Genomic DNA, 17,089 nt, shown 5'->3' on the forward strand with positions numbered 1-17,089 from the left:
GAAGCACAATAAAATAAGGTAGGCCTGTATGATCTGAGTATGTTCATCGTGTCAGCTAACATGATGCCAATGAGGAACATGTCAGGGACTGCTCCAAAGTTGGTCCATTGCTACTTAACCAGGTATAGACTTACCCCCAAATGAGGTTTCCTAATTCATGGTGAAATATCACTTTCATGAAAAATTTTTCAAAAGGAAGCACTCTTGTATAATAATAATTTTAAAAAATACAGCTAAATGTTTCCTATAGGAATAGGATAACAATCTCTATTGGAAGATGCCTGCCAGTGGTAGATCTTGAATAATGCTCTTATAGAAATCTCAGCATCTATTTCTTTCCAGTTTGGCATTTAAAAGAGCTAAGATTACAACCAAATTGAATGGAACAAAATGCAAAACTTATTTTTTAAAAAAAAGGTGTCCAAAATCCCATAGTATTAATTTAATTCAAATGATGCATACGTCTAACGTTAAGCCCCTCTGATATTTTGCTTTTATCTGCAATAAATGTATTAGTAGATTTAACAAATTTCCTTATTTTTCCATTGAGCCTATCATATATCATAATGCAAAGTAATAAATTAAAGTCAAATAATATCAAGCCTAATGCAGAATATTTAAAATTTGTAACTTATGTAATGAGAAACATCAGAAATAGTCATTAAGTATAGTAGTAATATTTTAATTGTAAGAAAATATATATAACATAAAATTTACCATTTTAACCATTTGTAAGTGTACAGATCAGTGGCATTAAGTACATTCACACTGTTGTACAACCTTCACCAGCATCCAGGGCTAATATTTATACTCATGTAACAGAAAAACTCTGGTAAGAATTTTGGTAGTATCATGAAATTTGGCTCAATGCAAAATAATCTTATTTCTCTTATAAAATAACTCACTCATATTAGGACTATGTATCCTACTATGGGACAGTTTAAGTACATTAATTGTCTTTATTACATTTGTGGAAACAACATTGGTCTTAACAATTAGAAAAGCTAGTACATAGATATAATTCTACCATGTATGAGGAGGTGCTTAATCTTGGGCATATTGAGAACAGATTAAGAAAAATGAGGGATCCAAATGTGTCTCATTACTAACCACTATCCAACTCAATCTCACATCTGCAGCTAAACCACACTGTCCTATCGCTCACATTCGAATGCACCCTCTTTTACTTAGCATTTACATTTAGACAAAAACTTAAGGCAAGCTAAGCAATTAAGCAAAATCCAAAACAAATATAAAAAAAATTGTGCCTATTCTACTGTCATAATTATGCACCATGATTTATTTTGTGTTACTTAAATAAAACATGTTAGACAGGAAATAATTTATTTATACTAAATCCTACAGTGCTAAGTTGTATTGTAGAAATGAATACCTTCACCTCATTTTAGAATATTTGTCTTTAAATCAAGCAAATGTGTAACCCCTAGGAATCATCCAGAGAACAAGCTAATTTAACTATAAATTGGTTCAACTTTGATTGAAAATATTAATCAAGCTCTCCAAATACTACAAAATTAAGATGCAATTAGATGCCTGGTTTAGCATGTGAATGCTGTTGAATATATTTATTTCAGTGTTTTGTGAAGGATGATAATGACATATCTTTAAGCTTCTATGAAATTAATTGAAGATAATAAATAAAGGAATGATGTTATTTTTCTTTATAACTCCTGTTTATTAATCAAGCTTCATTCCTTTTATCACTAGCATTTGTCACTTTCCTAAGGCTTTCAAAATAACTTAATAAATAAAATTTATATTCCATATTTACTGTATAAATATCCTATCACTTACTTATATACTCAAGTTAGATTCTCCTCTACATTTATAAATATTTAGTGTTAATTGTAATAGGTAATTTTTTATTATGAAAAAAATACATATTCCCTCAACTGTAGGCATATTTACTGAATGTCTTTTATTTATTACAAAGCCATGGGTTAATTTCCGGGCTTAATAGTGTATAACAATAATGGTGTTAGAATTCTGAATATGAAATCTTTTAAATATATATTCTTTATGCAGAAATTTTTATAAAAAGAATATTAAAATGTTCCTTCCTAAAATTAACAATTTGTATTGTACAGTATGATCTCTGAATTTTACAATAAGCAAGTAGGTCAGTTTATTGTACTTCCTTATATTTCATAATTAGCAATTACATTTATTTACAATATATTATCTATATGCAGTTTAATAATTTTACTGTATAAGTTCCTTAATTTCTTCCTCACAAATTCCTTTGGGGGTAGACATTTATAACCATCTCCATTTTACAGATGAGGAAATTTAGACACAGAGAACTTAAGTAATTGAGCTTAAATCCCAAAGAGAATGAGCACTGCAGATTAAATTTAGATCTAACCTGACTGATAAACCTATGAATGTGGTGAACTGGTGTGAATAGATGAGAAATATCTGTCCTCAATGAGTTTGTGATCTTGTTGAAGAGCTAAAGAATACACAAGAACAGCAAAATAAACATAGATATATTATATAGCAGTCAACTCATGTTCTGAAAGCATTAATATTATTGGCTCTGCTAGTTGAAGAGGCCATGGAAAAGCTGGAAATCAGCCCATCCTTGATAACTGTCTATGATTTGGACAGAAGATAGCATAATCAAAGTATTTAAAGTTGGAGGAAAGTAGCTAAAATTATGCATTAAAAAAACCCCAAATGAGCATCCATTCATTAGATGGTGAAGACACAAACCTCATGAGAAGGGCCTTTATTCGTCGAGCACTGGAAGGACAAGGACTTAAATCTCCATAGATTTTCCAAGTTGATTGGTTCCATTTAAAAAATGTTGATAGAGGATTCAGTTAAAATGGCAGAGTAGAAGGATGTGTGCTCAATCCCTCTTGTGAGAGCACCGGAATCACAACTAACTGCTGAACAACCATTGAAAAGAAAACACTGGAACTCACAAAAAAAGTACCCCACATCGAAAGACAAAGGAGAAGGTGCAGTGAGACAGTAGGAAGGGCCCAATCACAATAAAATCAAATCCCATAACCGCTGGGTGGGAGACTCACAAACTGGAGAACACTTATAACACAGAAGTCCACCCACTGGAGTGAAGGTTCTGAGCCCCACGTCAGGCTTCCAAAGCTGGGGGTCTGGCAATGGGAGGAGGAATTCCTAGAGAATCAGACTTTGAAGGCTAGTTGGATTGACTGCAGGTCTTTGACAGGTCTGGAGGAAACAGAGACTCCATTCTTGAAGGGCACACACAAAGTAGTGTGGACATCAGGACCCAGGGGGAAAGAGCCGTGACCCCATAGGAGACTGAGGAAGACCTACCTGCTGGTGTTTGAGGGTCTCCGGTGGAGGCAGGGGGCAACTGTGGCTCACCACGGGGACAAGGACACTGGCAGCAGAAGTTCTGGGAAGTACTCCTTGGAGTGAGCCCTCCCAGAGTCCGCCATTAGCCCCACCAAAGGGCCTGTAGGCTCCAGTGCCGGGTCGCCTCAGGCAAAACAACCATCAGGGCACCAACAGGGCACCCAGCCCCACCCATTAGCAGACAACTGCATTAAAGTTTTCCTGCGCTCTGCCCACAGAGCAACACCCAGCTCTACCCATCACCAGTCCCTCCCATCAGGAAGCTTGCACAAGCCTCTTAGATAGCCTCATCCACCAGAGGGCAGACAGCAGAAGCAAGAAGAACTACAATCCTGGGGCCTGTGGAATGAAAACCACATTCACAGAAAGACAGACAAGATGAAAAGGCAGAGGGATGTGTATCAGATGAAGGAACAAGATAAAACCCCAGAATAACAACTAAATGAAATGGAGATAGGCAACCTTCCAGAAAAATAATTCAGAATAATTATAGTGAAGATGATCCAGGTCCTCGGAAAAGGAGTGGAGGTAAAGATCGAGAAGATGCAGGAAATGTTTAACAAACACCTAGAAGAATTAAAGAACAAACACCTAGAAGAATTAAAGAGCAAACAAACAGACATGAACAGCACAATAACTGAAATGAAAAATACACTAGAAGGAATCAAGAGCAGAATAACTGAGGCAGAAGAACGGATAAGGGACCTGGAAGACAGAATGGTGGAATTCACTGCCGTGGAACAGAATAAAGAAGAAAAGAATGAAAAGAAATGAAGACAGACTAAGAGACCTCTGGGACAACATTGAACACACCAGCATTTGCATTATAGGAGTCTCAGAAGGAAAAGAGAGAGAGAAAGGCCCCGAGAAGATATTTGAAGACATTATAGTCAAAAACTATAAAATGGGAAAGGAAATAGCCACCCAAGTCCAGGAAGTGCTGAAAGTCTCAGGCAGAATAAACCCAAGGAGAAACACACCAGGACACATAGTAATCAAACTGACAAAAATTAAAGACAAAGGAAAATTATTAAAAGCAACAAGAGAAAAATGACAAATAACATACAAGGGAACTCCCATAAGGTTAACAACTGATTTTCTCAGCAGAAACTCTACAAGCAAGAAGGGAGTGGCATGATATATTTAAAGTGATGAAAGGGAGAACCTACAACCAAGATTATTCTACCCGGCAAAGATCTCTTTCAGATTTCACGGAGAAGTCAAAAGCTTTACAGCCAAGCAAAAGCTAAAAGAATTCAGCACCACCAAACCTGCTCCTCAAGAAATGCTAAAGGAACTTCTCTAAGTGGGAAACACAAGAGAAGAAAAGGACCTACAAAAACAAACCCAAAACAATTAAGAAAATGGTAATAGGAACATACATATCGATAGTTACCTTAAATGTGAATGGATTAAGTGCTCCAACCAAAAGACACAGGCTCGCTGATTGAATACAAAAACAAGACCCATATATATGCTGTCTTCAAGAGACCCACTTCAGACCTAGGGACACATACAGACTGAGAGTGAGGGGACGGAAAGAGATATTCCATGCAAGTGGAAATCCAAAGAAAGCTGGAGTAGCAATACTTATATCAGATAAAATAGAGTTTAAAATAAAGAATGCTACAAGAGACAAGGAAGGATGCTACATAATGATCAAGGGGTCAGACCAAGAAGAAGATATAACAATTATAAATATATATGCGCCCAACATAGGAGCAGCCCAATACATAAGGCAACTGCTAACAGCTGTAAAAGAGGAAATCAACAGTAACACAATAATAGTGGGTCAGTTTAACACCTCACTTACACCAATGTACAAATCATCCAGACAAAAAATTACTTAGGAAACACAAGCTTTAACTGACACAATAGACCAGATAGATTTAATTGATATTTATAGGACATTCCATCCGAAAACAGCAGGTTTCACTTTCTTCTCAAGTGCACATGGAACATTCTCTAGGAAAGATCACATCTTGGATCACAAATCAAGCCTTGGTAAATTTAAGAAAATTGAAATCATATCAAGCATCTTTTCTGACCACAGCAGTATAAGGTTAGCAATAATTGACAGGGGGGAAAAAACGTGAAAAACACAAACACATGGAGGCTAAACAATACGTTAGTAAACAAGCAAGAGATCACTGAAGAAATCAAAGAGGCTTTCAAAAAATGCCTATAGACAAATGACAACTAAAACATGATGATCCAAAACCTATGGGATACAGCAAATGCAGTTCTAAGAGGGAAGTGTATAGCTATACAACCCTACCTTAAGAAACAAGAAAAATCTCAAGTAAACAATCTAACCTTACACCTAAAGAAACTAGAGAAAGAAGAACAAACAAAACCCAAAGTTAGCAGAAGGAAAGAAATCATAAGGATGAGAGCAGAAATAAATGAAATAGAAACAAAGAAAACAATAGCAAATATCAATAAAACTAAAGCTGCTTCTTTAAGAAGACAAACAAAATTGATAAACCTTTAGCCAGACCAATCAAGAAAAAAAGGGAGAGGACCAAATCAATAAAATCAGAAATGAAAAAGGAGAAGTTACAGTGGACACTGCAGAAATACAAAGCATCATAAGAGACTACTATAAGCAACTCTATGGCAATAAAATGAACAACCTGGAAGAAATGGCCAAATTCTTAGAACAGTATAACCTTCCAAAACTGAACCAGTAAGAAATAGAAAATATGAACAGACCAATCACAAGTAATGAAATTGAAACTGTGATTAAACATCTTCCAAGAAACAGAAGTCCAGGACTACGTGGCTTGACAGGTGAATTCTATCAACCGTTTAGAGAAGAGTTAACACCCATCCTTGTCAAACTCTTCCAAAAAATTTCAGACGAAGGAACACTCCCAAACTCATTCTATGAGGCTACCATCACCCTGATACCAAAACCAGAAAAAGATACTACAAAAAAAGAAAATTACAGACCAAATCACTGATGAATATAGATGCAAAAATGCTCAACAAAATACAAGCAAACAGAATCCAACAACGCAATAAAAGGATCACACACCATGATCAAGTGGGATTTATCCCAGGGATGCAAGGATGCTTCAATATATGCAAGTCAAGCAATGTGATACTATATTAACAAATAGAAGAATAAAAACCATATGATCATCTCAATAGATGCAGAAAAAGCTGTTGACAAAATTCAACACCCATTTATAATAAAAACTCTCCAGAAAGTGTGCCTAGAGGGAATCTAGCTCAACATAATAAAGGCCATATACAACAAACCCACATCAAACATCATTCTCAATGGTGAAAAACTGAAAGCATTTCCTGTAAGATCAGGAACAAGATAAGGATGTCCACTCTTGCCACTATTATTCAGCATAGTTTTGGAAGTCCTAGACACAGCAATCAGAGAAGAAAAAGAAATAAATGGAATACAAATTGGAAAAGAAGAAGTAAAACTGTCACTGTTTGCAGATGGCATGATACTATACATAGAAAATCCTAAAGATGCTACCAGAAAACTACTAGAGCTAAACAATGAATTTGGTAAAGTTGCAGGATACAAAATTAATGCACATGGGCTTCCGTGGTGGCGCAATGGTTGAGAGTCCGCCTGCCAATGCAGGGGACATGGGTTCATGCCTCGGTCTGGGAAGATCCCACATGCCAAGCAATGGCTGGCCCCTGAGCCATGGCCACTGAGCCTTTACATCCGGAGCCTATGCTCTGCAACAAGAGAAGCCACAACAGTGAGAGGCCCGCGTACAGGAAAAAAAAAAAAAAAATTAATGCACAGAAATCTCTTGCATTCCTATACACTAACAATGAAAGATCAGAAAGAGAAATTAAGGAAACAATCCCATTCACCATTGCAACAAAAAGAATAAAATACCTAGGAATAAACCTACCTAAGGAGGAAAAAGACCTGTACTCGGGAAACTATAAGACACTGATGAAATAAATCAAAGATGACACAAACAGATGGAGAGATACACCATGTTCTTGGTTTGGAAGAATGAATATTGTGAAAATGACTCTACTACCCAAAGCAGTCTACCAATTCAATGTAATCCCTTTCAAATTACCAATGGCAATTTTTACAGAACTAGAACAAAAAATCTTAAAATTTGTATGGAGACACAAAAGACCCCAAATAGCCAAAGCAATCTTGAGGGAAAAACACGAAGCTGGAGGCATCAGACTCCCTGACTTCAGACTATCCTACAAAGCTACTGTAACCAAGACAATATGGTTCTGACCAAAAACAGAAATACAGATCAATGGAACAGGATAGAAATCCTACAGATAAATCCATCCATCTATGGTCATCTAACCTACGGCAAAGGAGGCAAGGATAAACAATGGAGAAAAGACAGTCTCTTCAATAAGTGGTGCTGGGAAAACTGGACAGCTACATGTAAATGAATGAAATTAGAACACTCCCTAACACCATACACAAAAATAAACTCAAAATGGATTAAAGACTTGAATGTAAGACTGGACACTGTAAAACTCTTAGAGGAAAACATTGGCAGAAGACTCTTTGACATAAATCACAGCAAGATCTTTTTTGACCCACCTCCTAGAGTAATGGAAATAAAAACAAAAATAAGCAAATGGGACCTAATGATACTTAAAAGCTTTTGCACAGCAATGGAAACTGTAAACAAGACGAAAAGACAACCCTCAGAATGGGAGAAAATATTTGCAAACAAATCAACAAAGGATTAATCTCCAAAATATATAAATAGCTCATGCAGCTCAATATAAAAAAACAAAAAACCAATCCAAAAATGGGCAGAAGACCTAAATAGACATATCTCCAAAGAAGATATGCAGATTGCCAACAAACACATGAAAGGATGCTCAACATCACTAATTATTTCAGAAATGCAAATCAAAACTACAACGAGGTATCACCTCACACCAGTTAGAATGGGCATCATCAGAAAATCTACAAACAATAAGTGCTGGAGAGGGTGTGGAGAAAAGGGAACCCTCTTGCACTGTTGGTGGGAGTGCAAATTGATGCAGCCACTATGGAGAACAGTATGGAGGTTCCTTATAAAACTAAAAATAGAACTACCATATGACCCAGCAATCCCACTACTGGGCATATACCCAGTGATAACCGTAATTCAGAAGGACACATGCACCCCAATGTTCAGTGCAGCTCTATTTACAACAGCCAGGTCATGGATGCAACCTAAGTGCACATCAACAGATGAATGGATAAAGAAGATGTGGTACATATATACAATGGAATATTATTCAGCCATAAAAAGGAATGAAATTGGGTCATTTGTAGAGACGTGGATGGACCTAGAGACTGTCATACAGAATGAAGTAAGTCAGAAAGAGAGAAACAAATATTGTATATTAATGCATATATGTGGAATCTAGATAAATGGTACAGATGAACTAGTTTGCAAGGGCAGAAATAGAGACACAGATGTAGAGAATAAATGTATGGACACCAAGGGGGGAGAGTGGGATGGGGGTGGTGGTGCGATGAATTGGGAGATTGGGATTGACATGTATACACTAATATGTATAAAATGGATGACTAATAAGAACCTGCTGTATAAAAAAATAAATTAAATTAAAAAAAAAGAATGTCATCTTGCAAAGTTCACACCTGGGGGTGACACCAAAACTTCCAAGCCTGGTGGAGGGGCAGGTCAGAAATAGGAATCAGATTATAAGGCTAATGTAGAAGCACAGACAAAAAAGTGCATCTGATACATGCAAGAGAGAGAAAGATAAAATGTAAATTATAGTTAAGATTAAGATTGAGAAATGTTGATGATTAAATGCATGGTGATTCGGAATGGGATGTGAGAAAAATCTTAGAATCCAGATTTACAGACTTGAGCAGCTCTGTCCATATTAACTGAGACAGGGAATGTGGCAAAGAGCTTTGGTGGTAAATTGATGAGTGTTACTCTTTTGGACATATTCTAGAAGTTCCACGTAGAAGTCCAAAAGGAGATATCCAAAGGTTTTGGACTGAGACGTGGATGTAGAAATGGTCACTATCTACCTTGTAACTAGATTTTTGGCTGTTCGTGGGCTAATTTAAATGAAATCTGAAGTATCAGAAGTGAAAAGACCGAGAATGTTGCATCAGGGAAGTTGAGGTGAGAGTACCTCCTATTGACATTTAAAGGATATGTGGAAAAGAATAGCCTATGAAAGAAATTGAAAACGGATATCCAGGGAGTTATGAAAGAACCATAATAGAATGGTGTCAATTTGTCATGTTTCTTAAACTTTATTACAATTACATTGTTCTTGATGACTAAGATCATTAGTCTAATAACTATAATTAGTTATAATTATGCAAAATGGGAATGTAAGTTAATGTGTTCTCTATTTACTGTTCTCAATAGGTCTCATTAATACTGTGTATGAACGAAGTGTTTATCTCCATATTAGACCATCTCTAAGGTCCTTCCAGCTATGAACATAGACTGCACATGAGCTCATGCTATGTTTAAAATCATAGACTAATTCCTAGAGGTGCAAGTGGCTTGCACAGAATTTTGCACATAATAGTTGCTAAAAAAATCCAAGTGACTTTTTTTCAGTCTAATACTTATTTTATAGATAAGGGAATCAAGACCAAAAAATGGTAATTCAAGAAGTTCAAAAGGATATCTAATATCTTAGCTAGGAAGAAGCAGGCCTTTATTTCCTAGTTTCATCATCACTATTTTTTTCTCACAATATGATACCGCCTTTTCTTAGGCAATTAGGAATATTTACAAATTAATACATCTTAAGTGATGCCAACAAAAACTATTAAATGAAACGTATCTTTTAATTATATCATAAGTTTATATTAAGCCAAACACTCAACTTATTATTTTTTCATTCACTTTATTTTTTCATTCATTTTAGCATGACCTGACCTTCTCAGATAGCATGCCAATCTCCTTAGCCGTCAATAAATTACAGGCTGAGCGCTTTCTTAAGCACTCTTTTAAGTGCTTAAATGATAAGACACTGCTCTTGCAAAATACATGGAAGTTATTTCTCCTATTTATACTCTGTATGTATCTATAAGTGCACTGGCAAAATCAACTTTAGGATCATGCAGGGATGTGGGAGTGGGAGACCCAGGGCATGAAAAATTCACTAAGCTAAAACCACCTAGGACCACTTGCCGACCTGCCACCTGTTTCTTCGCATTAGTGCCTTCGTTAGCTTGCAGACTCATTGTGCATTTCCCATTTTTTATATTATTTTCCAAGTGTATTTAATTTTGTATTTTGGTTTTATGGTTTTTATAAGTTAGAGAGTATAATGTCTGTGAATAGTAGGGATTGCTAAAAGCCAGAAGCACCTATTAAAATTCTGCAAATAGTTGTTTCCTTCCCTTCCTTTTGAGTTACGACTTCTGTGACACAATATGCTAAGGGTTGTATCAGCCCCAAAAGACAATGTTTCTTTAAAAATGATATTTGTGATTTATCTTTATAATATAGTGATTATCTAAAATTATATATTATTAATTACATGTTTATATATTTATAACGTGATTAATCATGTTATAATATAGAAATTATTTAACATACTTGTAGTGTAAACTACTTTTCAAAACTATTAAGAAGTTGAGAACCTGTATTTTGCTGCACTTTAAAATCTATTGGTAGGGACTTCCCTGGTGGCGCAGTGGTTAAGAATCTGCCTGCCAGTGCAGGGGACATGGGTTCGAACCCTGGCCCAGGAAGATCCGACATGCCATGGAGCAACTAAGCCCGTGCACCACAGCTACTGAGCCTGTGCTCTAGAGCCTGCGAGCCACAACTACTGAGCCCCCGTGCCTAGAGCCCGTACTCCACAACAAGAGAAGCCACCACAATGAGAAGCCCCTGCAGCACAATGAAGAGTAGCCTCCGCTCGCCGCAACTAGAGAAAGCCCGCACGCAGCAACAAAGACCCGACGTGACCAAAAATATATAAATAAATAAATTTATAAAACAGTAAAATCTCTTGACACTTAAAACATCATTTTTTAACCAATAATTATTGATAGAGGAAAATGAACATAAATATATAAGTACAAATCATGTTAGCAGTTGTAAATAGTATAATCGGAAACAAACTTTTCACTCAACTGTTTTTACAAATAATCTAATAAGAGAAAAGTTTTGGTACAAATACATTTGTGAGATACTCTAACTTTATTTTATTAAAATCTTTTCTAAAGGTACATTTTGGATTTGGAAAAAAAAAACTGTAAAGTGAACACAGGCATGGAGATTTATAAAGTCGTAAAATTGGACAGATCATTCTGCTTGAAAATTTCTTTGTTATACATAAAAATATAAAATTCAGAATGTGTTCAAGTCTTTTTACTTATAAAAAATCAAAACAAGAGGCATGATTTTTACACTTAAGCTGAAAGCATTTTTATAAGCTGCATTTTCTATGTTTATTATGAGGAGGTTTGCAAATGTCCAAACACTTAAATGTATTTTCTAGTAAAAAATACATGATATAAAAGAGTATTGAGTAGGAGTACTCTGAAGTCTGTTGCCTTAAACATAAGGTACATAGTACCGTAAATCTGTGTGACACAAGCCAACTTAATAATCAAAGGGAAAGTTTGTTATGCTTCAAGTGCTTCTGTGCTGCAAAGTTTCTAAGAAGCTTTTGAGTTTTCATGATTTTTTTTAATGTGATCTTTTAGATGGTAAAAGTAAATGCGAATGTTGAAAAGTAATACAGTATCCTATTTTCTATTGATTCTAATAATTGCTAAAATGAGACAGCTAATAAATCCTGGAATATTTTAGGTTGTAAATCAAGTTTGTTTTCCACTGTGTTCATGTAACGTGTTTGAGAGGTAGCTGTCAAAAAAGAATTTGAGGACAAATGATACAAATTGATATTAAAAATAGTGCAACTCAAAAAAGTATTATATAAGGGCTATAAGTTCAAACACCATTGATATTATATCTTTTCATCTTTATAATCCTTTTAAATCCGGATCACGGATAATACCCTGTGAAAAATTTGCTGAATCAACTATGAATGTTTTTCTAATGACTGAGTATTCATGCTCGTAAGTTTGCTATATTTATCAACATAGAAGGACTATTTATGATACTCTCACAAAATAAAATTAGCCCAAAGATTCAGACCTTCTAAAATTTTCAATTTCTTTTAATTTAGTTATGCTTATAAAAGATTCGTCTGTTGTCCACATGTAGCATATGCTTTCAAAGGTCATAATTTTTGTCTGAAAAAATTCTCTAAGTACCAGAAAAGTACTTACTGCCATTTAAACAGGAAGGTTATTTTGTAATGAAACATTTCTCTCTGTGTCAGAAAATATATTTCAAAATAAATATTTTACAGATTTGATGTACTCCCCATATTCAAAACTAAATCACCAGATCAGACTTACTGATTTACTTTTCAGTGTGCTCACTTGACAGTATTTAGAGAGTTTCTGTGACCTCATGTGTCAGAGCTCATTGCCAGAGGACAGGAAATTTGAATTTTGGGTGTGTTTTTGCATTTTCCTCTTCAATTTTAAAATTAAACCTCTTGTATTATACGGTAATCACATTTTAACTGAATGAAGGACAATCTGAAAACCACCCTGAGAGCTTCTGAGTGGGAGATGTTTGTATGGAAGGATTTCCAAGCAATCAGCGTGTCAGCCCACCTAATTAAGGAAGAGCTGCGAAGGGGTTCCCTGGCCTCAAAGTAATGTGACAAGTACTTACTGAGTATATAACTTTAGCCTAGAGCTTAATTCCTTTTGGGGAGGTCCAGAAGAATGCTTAGACCAGTCACTTTCTGGGCTCATAAGTCACAACAAGATATACGTGATGTGGCATCTTTCTAAACAGTGTTCCTAAATTATCTTTTGAAGTGGTGGAAAACGGAAGATCTCTCTATGTGCAGATGTTCTACTAACAGAGGAAACGATTAGATTAACTGTTGAGTTTATATGAGCGTTCCTTCCACGTTGTTTATTTTGAACCTGTATCAGGGAAGTTGACCCCCTCCAAGAGTAGTGCTGGCACATTTTCTTATAATCCAAGATTAACTATTATCATGGAAAAGAAAGTCTACTGATTTCTAATAAATATGGGACAAAGTGACACTGTGTTTAGACTTTTCCTTGCCTTCTGAACTCCACAAAATTTTTGGATTGTGACTACAATGACTTTGTACATTGATCATAAAATGAGACATTCTGCAACCACACAGGAAAGTATACTGTTATAGTAGAATTATAAATCACAAAAAAGAAGAAAGGAAATAAATGAAAGGGAGGAAGAAAGGAAAGAATGGACGTGGGAAAGAAGGAAATTATTAGCAGAAGTAATTTAAGACATCTCAAAAAGAAGTAGAAAAAGGAATTCACTGTTACGATTTCATGGCCAAGGCCTTCTGGATTTATTTTGGTTGGCTACATAACATAACAAAATTGGAGCATCACAGCGATGTGAAATCCAGAAGCCATAAAAGAAATGTTCTAAATTTTACTACATAAAATTAAGTAAGAGTTTATATGTCAAAGAAGCAAACACACAAAGACGTCAAAGGCAAATTACATACGGGAACATTTTTGGTCACATCCTTAAAATATAAAAGCCTTTAAAATGTTCAAAACAGTCCAAGAATCTGATTGAAAAAATAGCAAAAGTTATTAACAGCTCATAGAAAAAGAGAGACCCTTATAAATATGTGCATGTGTACGCTAAACATTAACTATAAAGCAAACAAAAAAATGTGATGATAAAATTGGCAGTTGGAATGGATTAAGGACTTACTTTGTGCCAGAAAATTTAGCATCTCGTAAGAATTATCTTTTTCATGCCTCAACCTCATCAGGTCAGTATAGTTAACACCCCTATTTTACAAAAGAGAAAAGTATGGTTTAGAGAGTGTTAAAGACAGAATGTTTGTGTCCCTCAAAAATTCATACATTGAAACCCTATCCACTATATGAAGGTATTAAGAGGTGGGGACTTTGGGACATAATAAGGGTCATGAGGGTGGATCCCCCATGATGTGGCTGGTGCCCCTATAAGAGTCACGAGAGAACCCACTTCCCTTCTCTGATCTTTTCCAAGTGAGGCTACAAGGAGAAGTCATCCATTTGCAACCTGGAAGAGAGCTTGCACCAGAACCAGACCATGCTGGCACCCTGATCTCGAACTTCCAGCCTCCAGAACCGTAAGAAATAAATTTCTGTTGTTTATAAGCCACCCAGTGTATGGTATTTTTGTTGTAGCAACCCAAACAGACTAGGAGAGATTTTCTTGTGAATGTTATTAGATGAACAAAATTTAGAATACAGGGGGTCCCTCTTATATTTGAGTTGTTCAAAAAGCCCTTTTGTGGGAAAGAAAGGTTAGACATATTTTTCCCTATTCCTCCCCCAGTACAGCTGAAATACCTGGATGTTATATATAAACAAAACACAAGCAGACTCTGAAAGGAGAGAAGAAGATGAACTGACTAGGTACCTAGGGACCCAGGGAACAGGAACGGCATGGTGGTGAGTTCCTTGGTTTTTCTCTTTACCTCATTTATCACAGACTCTGTGTTTGGTGGAGAAATCAGCCAACCAGTAAACACAATGGGTGAAGAAAAAAAAAACAACCAACTACACAAACCTACCTTCTTTACCCAAAGGACCAGTCTTGGAAAAATATTTATGCAACTCTATTCCAGCCACACACTACACACACAGGGTCTAAACACTCTTCCCCTCCCTCCACAGGCAAAGGCATAGATTCCCACCTTGGTCCTGAAGTAACGAGGGTAATGAGATGCTCCTGTCCTCTGCATCCCACACCCTCCCCCATGTGGTGTCAGAGAAGGTTGAGGGGGGAGTGAAACTTCTGTCTCCACCAGGTTAATGAGCCCCACCTTCCTTGCCTCAATGTGTTATTACTATAGGGTAGAAGTCAAAGCTTTGTTAATGGTCAACCATTAATGTTAGAAAAGTATCCAATTAATGCTAGTTTCAAATGCTTATAAATGTATTTCGATGAAATGTATTTAAATATAGAAATCAAAACAACCAATATTTCTTCCTAAGGATTCTACATTATAGTACACAAACCTTTTAACATCTCATTTTAAAAATCAATACATTACATACATTCGGTGGTTATTCTGTGGAGAATATATATACCCATACACACACATATATATCTCTATGTACAGACGTATGTATACAAAACTAATAAACGTAACTGTATGAAAGATATATGATCAAGTACTCGTGGCTTTGGATAAAATTTCAAGTAATAGTGTAATGCATGGATTTAAAAACCATTGTGTATCAAATATTTCTAATGGAGGAAAACATGTATTAGTGAGACTATTGCGTTGGCCAAAAAGTTTGTTCGGGTTTTTGGCACCCTCTTACAGAAAGTCCCGAACGAACTTTTTGGCCAGCGCAATATTTTGCTTATTGAAAAGTGGTTCATGCAATGATGAAGAAACTAATGGGAAAGATGAATATTAAGAGAATTAGTAAGAGTGTTGTTCATAATTTGTGACAGTGGTTAAAAGTTGTATGACAAACAATATATTATACCTGCTATTACATGGTAATTTTAGCTAGGTTTTTTCCCTAAGATATATTTTCCCATACTAGGAAGTAACTATTCCCCCAATTATACCTTATTCATTTTTCCATTTCTAATATATATAATAAGAGCCTAATAAATGTGTTTTTAGTGAGTAAACTAATATATTTTTTATTTTAAAAAGTGCCATATGATACACTTTTTATAAACATGGAAGGCTTTATTCTCTACTAATATAAAAATGAGTACACAGACACTATGCATATCAGTATTTTTAACAATTCTGTTAAATACACAGAGGTGGCATCTCTCTGGTTACATATTGTGAAAATACCGTTCTTGACTTCCTCATGTCCCTGTGTTAAGTCTTGAAGCAAACAAGACGGTACTCTTCCTGTTATCATAAAAGGGCCATTTGACCTTCATGAGAAAAAACACAACAAGCCTTTTTCAGCCCCGAGGGCAGCCCCGAAGCCAGGAGCGCTGGCTCTCGCTGTGGCTCCCCGAGTACATGCTGAGCGACAGCTCCTGGCGCTGCTGTCTGCCATGATCCTCCCTAAGGGGAGGCCACCTCCGAGGGATAGAGATCTACCCCAACGAGGAATCACCCAGGGCTTTGCAGCCGGTGTCAGAATGGGGGGAGGGGAGGCAGAAGGATTCAGAGGGCCAAACTGACCCTCAGCTCTGTCAGGGGAGAGTGATAGTACTAAGTACATAGTGTGGGCTGGAAGGTCTTTGGGATAGACTGAAGGAAACCCTGATTCCGGTATTCCCTCCGACCTCCGGGTCTCGGCTTCCTCATGTACACAAAGAACTGAGTCAGGTGATGACCTCAGAGGTTCCTTCTAGCTCTGGGTTTCTGTGGAATTGTGATTAGTGACACTCACCACTATTTGTTAGGTCCTCACTGTGTGTCAGGCATGATGCCAAGTCCTTTTTTTTTTTTTTTTTTTTTTTTTGCTGTACCCGGGCCTCTCACCGTTGTGGCCTCTCCCGTTGCGGAGCACAGGCTCCAGACGCGCAGGCTCAGCGGCCATGGCTCACGGGCCCAGCCGCTCCGCAGCATGTGGGATCTTCCTGGACTGGGGCACGAACCCATGTCCCCTGCATCTCAACCACTGCGCCACCAGGGAAGCCCCTTAAACACTTTTAACACAATC

This window comes from Phocoena sinus, chromosome 21, assembly GCF_008692025.1.
Source record: "Phocoena sinus isolate mPhoSin1 chromosome 21, mPhoSin1.pri, whole genome shotgun sequence".
Classification (NCBI taxonomy): Eukaryota; Metazoa; Chordata; class Mammalia; order Artiodactyla; family Phocoenidae; genus Phocoena; species Phocoena sinus.